General features: G+C 33.7%; 1 long non-coding RNA gene across 1 annotated transcript; it reads right to left on the bottom strand.

Annotated features, from left to right (window-relative positions):
* Window positions 1–729: 729 nt before the first annotated feature.
* LOC134529276 (uncharacterized) lies at window positions 730–8,280 on the bottom strand. The gene is made up of 2 exons (XR_010074521.1): window positions 7,918–8,280; window positions 730–2,413 (listed from the first exon to the last, which is right to left on the bottom strand). It is a non-coding gene; the product is annotated as an uncharacterized LOC134529276 (long non-coding RNA).
* Between the last annotated feature and the right edge of the window lie 3,455 nt (window positions 8,281–11,735).

Below are 11,735 nucleotides of genomic sequence, written 5' to 3'. Positions count from 1 at the left end.
ATAATGTTGATTTTGCATGTTGGCTATTAATACAATTAAAAATTAATTTGATTACTTATTAATTTTAAAAATTGAATTGGATATTAAATTAGATTACAAGGGTAGGTGCAATACACCATAAACAAAGAATATATACTTGTATAAAAGCTTAATACTTCATGAAAAAGTAACATAAAAAGTTCAGTATTTAGAATATTTCAGACTTATTTTGGATAAGAAATTGTGAACCTGTACTACATTTTTGGGGATTTATGTAAAAAATGTACAAAAAGTTACAGAATAGTATGGCAAATATAAAATAAAAAGTAGAAACAAGAACATGAGTGTTAATTACTATTCTGTGCGGAATCCCAAAATTCAGGAAAAATTTCGAGAATGTAAAGATTTTTTTTTTTCGGTTAGGAGGAAAAATAAATTACCTGAGATTTTCCGTAATATTAATTAGGTTTATCTTAATGAGATATGATGTAATCTCAAATAAATAAGCTGCTGAACCTGGTACATATTTCCTTTTTAAAAAAAAAAAAAAAAAAAAAAAAAAAACTTTAACAGTAGTAAATATGCAAAGTTTCACGATTAGTACAACATAATATGTACTTATTTTTTTTTTTTACAAAAAAATGTTTTTTAGGCAGTGTGATATAATGTTTTCCTTATGTCTGACGTACGTAATTACCTAAGACATACCCGAAATACCACAACATTCTCTACATCGCCCTTCAATTTTAATTTTTTTTTTTCATTTTAGATAACTTTAATTTGCCCCTAAGTAAACATGAAGGAAGTACAGAACAACTTTCAATCAATAGGCACAACAGATAGCATATTTCTAAACATTATCAATTTTTGTACAGACAATGCCTTTGTGAACTTATCTGCGACATTATCCTCCGATCTCTCACACTCCACAACAAGTTGATTCTTTGACTCAACATCTTTAATAAAATTTACTCTAATGTCTGAGGGCCTACCGGTGTTACGTTTTGAACTAGTTGAAATAGTGGGCGCCGACACGTGAGTGGGCACGTGGACCCGGCTAGAGACTCTTATTCAGGGCGTTACGTGGCCCATGTGAGGCGAGATATTAGCCCTCCTGATCTCGATGTTAACACCTGTTCCTAAACTGAGCCCGCTTTCAGCATCGGGCACGCTTATACCTAACCGCAGTGGGCTCTTAGGGCATCCCACACACCGCTGGCTGCAGTAAGGACCCACATGGCCCCCAAACACAAAAGACACGTGACTCGTTTAAGTTGGTTTTATTAATACTTTACACGCCTTTCTACACTCCTCCCTTGACACGGTTAAAATGCCCGAGGCAAGAATCTGTATAAGTTGAGGAAGCGGACCACACACGTGGCCACCCCAAGCCTTTACGTAGAAAGAGGATGGTAAAAACTCCCGAGAGTAAAAGAATTAATTACGAATCAGCCCCCACCGACCGAGAGAGGCCCCGAGGATGAAAAAGAAAGCGGTTTTAATTAATTAGGTTAACAGAGCTACTTATCGGTGATACAATGGTGATGTCCTCGGGGTGTCTGCAGAGACGTCCGCTCTCGGCCGGCTGAAGGAGGAGACTGAGGCGAGACAAGGCTCACGGCAGGAAACATGGCGTCCTTCGCGCCAAACACAATTACCGTTAACACTTTTAAGACTGCGTGCCCCGGGTTATTACAGAGAATAACATGAACCTTTTATAAAATTAATATACACATTCCCACGACCAGACTGTCTGTAATAATTACTTGTGCATGAAATTAGTTTAAATATAGTTATATACTAGTTCCGCCGTCGCCCGCTAGGGAGCCGTCACTGGCCGTGCTTGCACTTACTTTATTAAAAATTACTTAATTGAGAAAACAAAAGACACTCACTCGGCTGACCTGTCGTGACACTGTTCAGGGGTGAAAAGAAAAGGTTTACAATATTACTTTAAATACATATAGGGGTACGGCGCACTGTAGCTAAGCGCCCTCTTGTGGTAGTTCGTGGCGCGCAATTCAAATACTCACACAACTATGTACGTCATGGTAAAAATGCCGGGTAGAAAAGGTGTGGGAAGGGAACGGAGGATGATCAGGCTCATGGGGCGAAGCCCCGGCTGACGTCATGTCAATGTGTTTCGACCTTTTATAGTATTCATGATTGTTTATCATAGCACTTTGATTATCACAATATAACACAGGCACAGAGTCACTAGATGGGATGTTTTTCAGTAGACCATCAAGATGAAGAATTTCACATGTTGTCTGAGCTGCTGCAACATACTCTGCCGTATGCCACCAGATTCTCGTGCTGATTTCTCTTAAGGGCTCGGTTCAAGGTCACGGTCGTGATTCTGTCCCGCTGGAGAGCACTAGTAGTCACGATCAGTTGAACACTCGTTATCACGGGGGCGCGGAAAAGTACCATACTGGAAAAGTACCATACTGGTATGGTACTTTTCCGTATGGCACAATTCCGCCTCTCTTCTTCGAAAAAGACGGAAAAGTACCATACTGGAAAAGTACCATACTTGAAAAAGGACGAGGCGGAATTGTACCATATTTTTTTTAACACTCCATGGAATGACTGCAACGCCTCTGTTCTCAGAATAGTGTGGAGAATTCGCCTGTAGACAGCGCTGTCAACTCTAACAGTGTCTTCGGTTAACTCAAATGACGCCAGATAGCAGCACATGTCCTTTTTAAAGTATGGCACTTTTCCGGTATGGTACTTTTCCGTCTGTTTCGAAGAGGCGAGGCGGAATTGTGCCATACGGAAAACTACCATATTTTACTACAAGATTCAAAAACATTTGTGGCAGCTATAAATTATATATTTAAGTATGGTACTTTTCCAGTGTGGTACTTTTCCGTCTGTTTGGAAGAGGCGAGGCGGAATTGTGCATACGGAAAACTACCATATTTTACTACAAGATTCAAAAACATTTGTGGCAGCTATAAATTATATATTTAAGTATGGTACTTTACATCACTACTGAATTCATACTAAAATTTAAATTTAATATATATTGCTTAAACTAAGAGAAAATTAATGAAATATCTACACCAGAATTTTTTATTTTTATTATACCTCTTCGGATATTATCTTATGACAATGAAAAATTCACTGAGGTGCAATTCATGTAAATAAATATCCACTTTTGTCAGATATTTTTATTTTATATTATTGTACTGAAAATTTGTGTAAAACTTCATGTTAGCTTTTATACTATATGTATCCATGGACTAGAAATTCTGTGATTATTCATAACCAGTATGTTTCAATCTTTAAAATTTGAGTAACTTTTATGATTGACTAACGTATTGAAAAATTTAGCTAGGAATATTGAATTAGCATGTTAAAAAAAAGACTGACAGCAAAACACGTATTTTTTTACTTGGTCTGCAAAATCACTTAATATTTCAATATTATGTCAGATTTGTCTCGTAGAAATATATGTCAAGCTTCTAAAAATGTACATGTCATCCCTGAAGATGTATTTTACCATAATTTATAATATTTGAGAAATAATGCAACTGTATGTCCAGCAAGCTTCAGTTATGCTTTGTAGCATCTTCTTGCAATTGCACTGGTTAACGATACTATTAAAATTATTATTATTGTTATTAGGTTGGTTGAAGTTTTGTTCACATACATTAAAACTGAACCTGAGAAAAAAATCAAACATTCATAACTCTTCTGTGGTAGTCAACTTAAAGTACAGTGGCATACTCTAGAAATTTAGAGATCTTGTGTGATACCAATCCAAACGTGTTAAAATAAATGTAACTGTTAAAGAAAGATATTCATGTCAAACTTACAGTGCTCAAACGACATAGATTTAAGTATATTACTACTGTTTTTAACAAAGAACATTTTTTCTACGAGGTGTACATTAACATTAAATGAGAACTTTGATACGTACGTGGTATACTGTCTTGATTGGAACAACTTTACTTTTTAAAAAAATATTAAGTCACATTAAGTTTTAACTCCAGTTTATGATAATTATAAGGCAAAATGATACTTTTAGTTTAACATAATATGTTTAAGTTCTTATGAATATTTTTACATCTAACTTAAAAAGAGGAAATATTCTGGATATATATTATCGGTTAAATTAAATTAAATAGTATTAAAATAATGAAGGCTGGGCTTCAGCCAAACTCATTGTGGTGGTGGGATAGTAATTTAAATGTAATACATTTACTCATGCGATTTACATAATTTTTGTGATCAAATTGTGAAACAAAAACTATATTATAGATTTTGAAGACCTTAATGGCGCTATGGTTTCAAACGTTTAAATATTTCCTTAAAGATGGTTACATGATGAGATATAATTTTCAAAGTACATATCATAAATTTCAGGCTATTCATTTAATCACTTAAAGGGCCCGACTGCACTTTTGACTGAGTTGAATTCTTTAAACAAATTCTAAAAACAAAGCGACAGCATCAGTGGTGCCAACAAGGGGGATGGCAGTACCCAGGGGCAGTTGCCCCCTCTGCGAGTTTGACAGGAAAATAGTTTCACATACAATTTGATGAAAAATTAACATTACATATTAACAACTTTAGTGCTGATTAATGAATATGTGAAGAATACTAATAGACAGACATATTTCCTTAAAAATTGTCTGAATAATTTTTAATTTCTATATTTAGAGTATAAAATTATGAAACAACTGACTTTGCCCCCCCCCCCCCCCCCCCCCCCCCAACCTGGGAAAAAATCCTGTGGGAGCCCCTGGACAGCATCACTTTTTGTAATGGAAACATTGAGGAAGCGAGCTACCAGCACATGATGTTGGTGGTTGGAGCAGGGGGGAGCGGATGACGCGCGGGTTGGCGGAGATAAGCTGCTGTTGCCAGCTCCTTCCAGGAAGGTCACTCACACGCTCTCCCCGCCAACACCACAGTGAGCTTGTGCCAACCTCTCAGGCTAGGTGCGAGGCAGACAGTTCTTCATTTACAGTCTTCAGTTCGTTAAAGGATAGCATACTGGTCTGGTTTCTCTTGTTATTTTATGATTCTGTATTATGTATAATATTAATTGAGCAATGAACACTGTTATTTTAAAGGGATTAATATGGGAATTCTGCCCCCATGGCTTTTTTGACTCATACTTAGGGGGTAGATTTGGTGTCGAATGAAAATAATTCACACCAATTTTTAGCTCTTTAACTCAAACGGTATTCGAGAATTTCAAAAAAAACTGTTTTTTCAAAATTATTTTTATTTTTATAGTAAAATTCGGAATTGATTAATGATGATTTTTTTCCTAATTCTTACGAGTCCAAAACATGAAAAAATCATATGATCATGATTCTCAAATAGAAAACCGATTTTTAACGGAGAAAAGATTTTTTTTTCAGCCATCTTAAAATATGTCACTCACCAAAATTCGTCAGAAAATGTCTTTTGTACTCCTCTAAACTCAGGAATTTTTTTGAATTTTTAGAAATGGTGGAACAATTCCAAAAAAATTAAAAACTCTTTTTTTTTTTTCAAAATCTTGCGTTTTAACAAACTTACATTTTTTTTTAGTACACATAAATACGTAGAAATTTTTTTTTACCAAAACATATCTTTGCAAAAGATAAACAGAAAGATTCAGTAGGTTAAAGTGATTAGAAGGGTTATTATTGATTCAAAAGACACTTAAAGGTAATACTTATATATTTTTTCATACTATTGGGAAATATTTTGAATTTTGATACAGAAAAAATAAAAATTTTAATCAAAATAATAATTAGGCTAGTCTTCATCACTGTCTTCATTCACAACGACACTGATTTTTTCATCAATAAACAGACGACTAAGTATCTCAGCTGGTTTTACGATTTTCGCTAAGTATCGAGCGTAAGATAAATAGTATATAATAGCAGCAATGTGTGAGCAACATCCAACAGTACGTCTACCATTTGCACAATCACAACAATATCGAGTTATTCCAGAGATATTGTTCTTATCTGACTGATATTCAACAAAACAATGATATGTCTTCGAATTAATATGTCGAGATCTGACTTTGAATTTTATAATATTAGGTGTAATTTTTAAATAATAAAGTATTATCGTTCCGTTTTCATCCATCATTTCAGCTAAATACGATACAGCTTGAGACATTTGATATGATCCCGTGAATAGAATTTTGAGTTCTTGTTCCGTTAATTCAGGAAAATCAGTTAATATATCTGAAGTTATTGTTGCAAAAGGAACTTTTCTTCTTGCCCAACGATTAGTCTCTACTTCTGAGGCTAAGGTATTATCTTGATACTTTTTTGAGTTCATGGCGGCAATAATTTTTTCAGAAAGATCGAGATCAGAATCAAGTCTCTTACCAAATTCATTGTGCAGAAAACAAGCGATTCGACAAAAAAACACCAGTTTTTGGAAGCAATTTATTGTCTAGTTTATGATCTAAAATCCTAAACTTCTGCTTAATATTTCCATGTACTGCTTCAACAACCCAACGGATTTTGGTAACAAAACGGGATTCATTTGATTCATCTGTGGTCAGTTGATTGCGTTTTCCTTTGAGAGCAGGCATTAGCACTTTAAACCCCAATTCTTCTAAATATACTATCACATCCCGGAAGCCACGATCAACTACAATAATGTCACCTTTTTTCAGCAACTTAATCAGACCATTGGGATCACTTAAGATGATTCTCATAATCTCAGCATCGTTCATATTAGCTGTATATGGCCCAAGCATATCTATAACGAAACCATTTGTAGTACATATCGTGAATGGTTTGCACAGAGGAACTTTCTTTTGACCAGAATATGATTTCCTCTGGTATTCGTTATTTGCACTTTTTTGATGACGAATATATGTTCCATCGCAAATGAATATCAACTGGTCATCTTTCACTTGATACAGCATTTTAGCAGTATTTGACGTATTGGCGAGTAATGTCTCCCTACTAATAGCATTGATTCCGAAATACTGAGGTAAAATATCTTTTTCAAACGAAGATATTACTTCATCACAGTAGTCGGATACCATTTGTTCCCGAGCTAAACCAAAAATGGAAGATATCACTGCATTTTAATTTCCTGTTCGTAATTTGAATAAAAAAATAACATGAGCTTGAATGACATTACGATTCACTGATTTTCTCATCGACGTTAGCATTTCACGAAGTTTTATCAATTTTTCCCAGGTAAGGCTCGTAAATACCTCCAACTGTTTTTCTGAAAACGAGTGATCTCCAATTTTATCAATTATAGACGAATCAGTGCCAATAGCCAGCTGCCCAAGTAATTTTTCCAAATCACGAACTTCAAATACACTGGTATTCGAATTAATTCGAAAATTGTTAATTTCTTCATCATAAAACCGCTTTTTTATACTAATATGATCTTTACAACACCGATTTCCTTCAGGAATAAAGAGTCGTCTTGTCGAAAATACTTGTTTGCGTGCTTCAAATGGAACGATTGTGATATTTGCTGATAATCCACAAAGGCAACAGTATTTATGTGTCGATATGATTCGAGGAAAACCCAACTCCACAAATTCTAACTCTTCTTCCATTTGTTCTTCAATAACATATGAAGGATCTTCAGATGATGATACGGATGAAACAGTAGTGGATGAAGACTGAGAAAAATTGGCTGGCTTTTGATACTAACTTGATCTGCAGATGAATCCTCAGTGTTCTTAAGTATAGGTGGTCTTGTTAAAATAACTCGACACTTACTACAAAAGGCATCATTAACAAGAACTCTCTTTCCAATTTTTTCTGTCGCAATATTAGCTTCATCAATTGTCATAACTTTTTTATAACCAACCGCTTTACGCAAATATATGTTACAATTGATACATTTTTTATCAAAATCCATTCTGAAATCAATATTAAAATTATATATTAGGAATTTGGACATATATAAACTGATTAAATATAAAACTTCACTTACTTGAGTCTTTGTAATCGACTGTGACACTATTTAACGACAAAAAATAGTATCTCATAAAGATGAGACGATATAATATAACAACAATGATACTCCAGTATAATTTTATGGTGAAACGAAAAAATATTGTCAATATAAGTACTGGATTAATTAATGCGTTAACTGCTATTCAGACAATGACATCAACCATAAAGGCTTCTTTGTTTTTAGGTTATCTAAACAAGCGGAACCTTAGAAGAAATAATAAATGGATACAGAAAATCCCGATAGATGGCGTTATAATGTGCCAACTTGGCCAAAATTTTGAAAAACATAGTTTTAACGTGATCGTTGTCTAGTATAAAGATTGAGAATATTTAATAAGTAATGTAATTGTGAATTTTAAACAAAAATAAAATTTTCTACGTATTTATGTGTACTAAAAAAAATTGTAAGTTTGTTAAAACGCAAGATTTTGAAGAAAAAAAAAAAGAATTTTTAATTTTTTTGGAATTGTTCCACCATTTCTAAAAATTCAAAAAAATTCCTGAGTATAGAGGAGTATAAAAGACATTTTCTGACGAATTTTGGTGAGTGACATATTTCAAGATGGCTGGAAAAAAAAATTCTTTTCTCCGTTAAAAATCGGTTTTCTATTTGAGAATAATGATCATATGATTTTTTCATGTTTTGGACTCGTAAGAATTAGGAAAAAAATCATCATTAATCAATTCCGAATTTTACTATAAAAATAAAAATAATTTTGAAAAAAACAGTTGTTTTTTTTAAATTCTCGAATACCGTTTGAGTTAAAGAGCTAAAAATTGGTGTGAATTATTTTCATTCGACACCAAATCGACCCCCTAAGTATGAGTCAAAAAAGCCATGGGGGCAGAATTCCCATATCAATCCGGCTATGCCCTTTTTATATGAAATTGCCAAAAATTACATTTTAAAACCAACGTGTTTTATTTAGGTGTAATGTTCATTTAGCCACTTAAAAAGTTTTAACTCTGTAAAAACTATTTGTTACTGATGGAAACTAACTAATTCAGTAATACCCAGTTACTAGGTTTTCTACAAATATTTGTGTTAAATTTATGTACATTTATCACAAAATCTATTTCATGTGCATAGCCATATCTTCAGACACTTCACAAAAGATTTACTCATATCGCTGTATCTTATAAGACACTTTTTAGACACGTGTCTTCGGAATCCATAAATTTTTAGCCAATATTTTATTACTAAGAAATTATGATAATCTGAAAGAATCATTACTTATTTTTCATATATTAGAAAGAAAGATAACTAAAGAAAATTATGGGTAATATATACCTATACAGTTTTGAAAATTAAGCAAATATATTTTTGTTTTACAAACACATACCCATAGTCTCAGAAAAGTTTGAAAAACTCTCAGCTAACATATTAATGAACTGAAACTAATTAAAAGTATTTGAATTTGGACATTTAATTTTTGTGTAATACTTCAGCTGCGAAGATGTTTATGGATAATTTATTGTTTATTATGAGATTTTTCTCCAAGCAATAGAACATAAAACATGAATCAGTCTAATATGAGAAGCTCCTAAACTTAGTTGAAAAGGATAATAATAACAACAACCATTTAAAAACGTTAATGTGTGATTATTACTTTAACAAATTTCTTTGGCCGGAAAATACTTATCGTTACTAAAACAACCGTTACTAAAGTAAAGCAGTATTTCAGTGAGGTGCATAATCATTTTTTGATGCATTCAACACAGTCGCCCTATTTTTTAATATCTCTGATTGTATAAATATGTTATGCCGTAAATTGTTTCTTCATATGAACGCTTTATAATTATTTACTTGGAAATAGATAGCATATAAACCATAAATATTATATGCAAAAAATAAAAACCATATATGTTTTTATTTTTATTTTACCCATTGTTAGATGTTGCCACGGTCTGACTACTGGAAAATTATTATATAATGTTATGCTCCATTGTCCATAACCCCAAAACCGTATGTAACTGAAAAGTTTATATATTTACTAGATAATGCCCGGCATGCGTTGCAATGCCTCAATCAATTTTTTTTTGTAATTTTTTAAACGTATACTAAGCATCTCTCTTTATCTCTCTAATTCTCTATCTCTCTATGTATATCTCTATAACTCTCTCTATCTTTCTATTTATATCTCTATCTCTCTATATACCGTAAAACGGGGCTACTTTGGCCCATTTTTTAAGATTTTTAACTTTACATTGCTGCCGAAATTTAATGAAAATCAATATGAACTTTTGCTAGCAACCATCATATTCTCTAGGCTTTTGGGATTGCGTGCATATGGCATTAGGTATTACTGTGTTCCTTTTTAAAAGTTCAGCTTGGTTTTTGTTTTGGGCCAAAGTTGACCCTTTGTTAGGGTAACTTTAGCCCACCTTCACAATTTCCTTAACAGAACCAAGAAAAACCTGTTTTGGGACAAAGTAGCACATGGATTTGAAAGAGAAAGTTAAATAGAAATGGTACATTTTTTAAAACTATAATTTTCTGCCTTGATTTTTGTTGTTTAAGGCAAACTTCATACATGTAAAATGTAAATTGAGTAAGCAATACACTGTTTTAATAGTAACATAACAGTATTCCTGCCTATACTTATAATTATTAATTGCAAAGACTTAGGCAACAGTATCTCAAACTATATTATATGTTAACAGAGAAATATCCCCTTTTAATCATCTTCGGGCGTTCGATGCATTGCACAATATCATGCCAATTGTAAAATAGGCTGTCTTTATTTTTTGGCCACTTCCAGGCTTTTTTGGTCGGCTACATACAGTCAATTGTAGCACCATAATCGGTTACACTTACAACTAATCCAGGATATGTGTGTCCATCCCACTGCACAAGAACAAAACTTCCCACCTTCACACAGTCATTTACAGAAACCTGTTGCGTCACATCTTGCACAGATGTACTGGCATCGTCACATGCATCAGATTGGCAAGTTCTTTTGTTTCGTGATGATTTTAATGGTACAAAGGTTCCATATTCTGATACACATTCACTGCTACAGAAGCTGAAATCACTATGCCCTGTTGATGCAATACTGAAATTGTCAGAATCTTCTTCTGATGATGATTCGTCCTGTTTCTTTTGTTTTCTTTGTTTCTTATGTGTTCTTTTATTAGGCTCATTTCTTTTCGGCATCTTACTGCCACCAGAAGATGGTTCCAGTGGAGTGATGTTCTGCTCAGTAATACTCTGTCCAGATGGCACATTCAGTTTACTTCTTTTGGTGTTTCTGGGCTTAACAATGTCATTTCTTGTTTGCTGTAGCTTCAACATGAATGTTTCTCCCACCAAATCCAGGTTGACTGCTGTTGATTGTTGGGGAAGACGTTTCAATATCTCTTCTTTGTTAACTGGATACACTCCTGCTTTCTTGAATCCCGAAATTATGTTCGCAGATACAGTGTTTTGAAGTTCATCAAGCACTTGTTTTACCAGCTTGGGGAACATATCTTTGGGTAAGATGCTCACAGTTTTCCCACACTCAGATTCTTTCCAAACAGCAAGTGTTTTCCGCCATTTAACTTTAAGTGGTCGGAAATAGGCAACGTCCAACGGTTGGCTTACATGAGTAGAGTTTGGTGGAAAGCACACAAAATGAATGTTGTTCTCCTGACACAATTTTAAAACGTTTAGGCTCAAATGGGAGGGAACATTGTCACCAATCACAACTTTAGGTCCCTCTTGCTTTTTCAAAATAGGAAGGAAATGAGAGAAAAACCATTCTTTAAACGTTGCTAGGTCCATCCATCCATGTTTCGTCCTATCTGCTTCCT

Source organism: Bacillus rossius, chromosome 2 (genome assembly GCF_032445375.1).
Source record: "Bacillus rossius redtenbacheri isolate Brsri chromosome 2, Brsri_v3, whole genome shotgun sequence".
Classification (NCBI taxonomy): domain Eukaryota; kingdom Metazoa; phylum Arthropoda; class Insecta; order Phasmatodea; family Bacillidae; genus Bacillus; species Bacillus rossius.
This window is presented reverse-complemented; position numbering and strand designations above follow the sequence as displayed.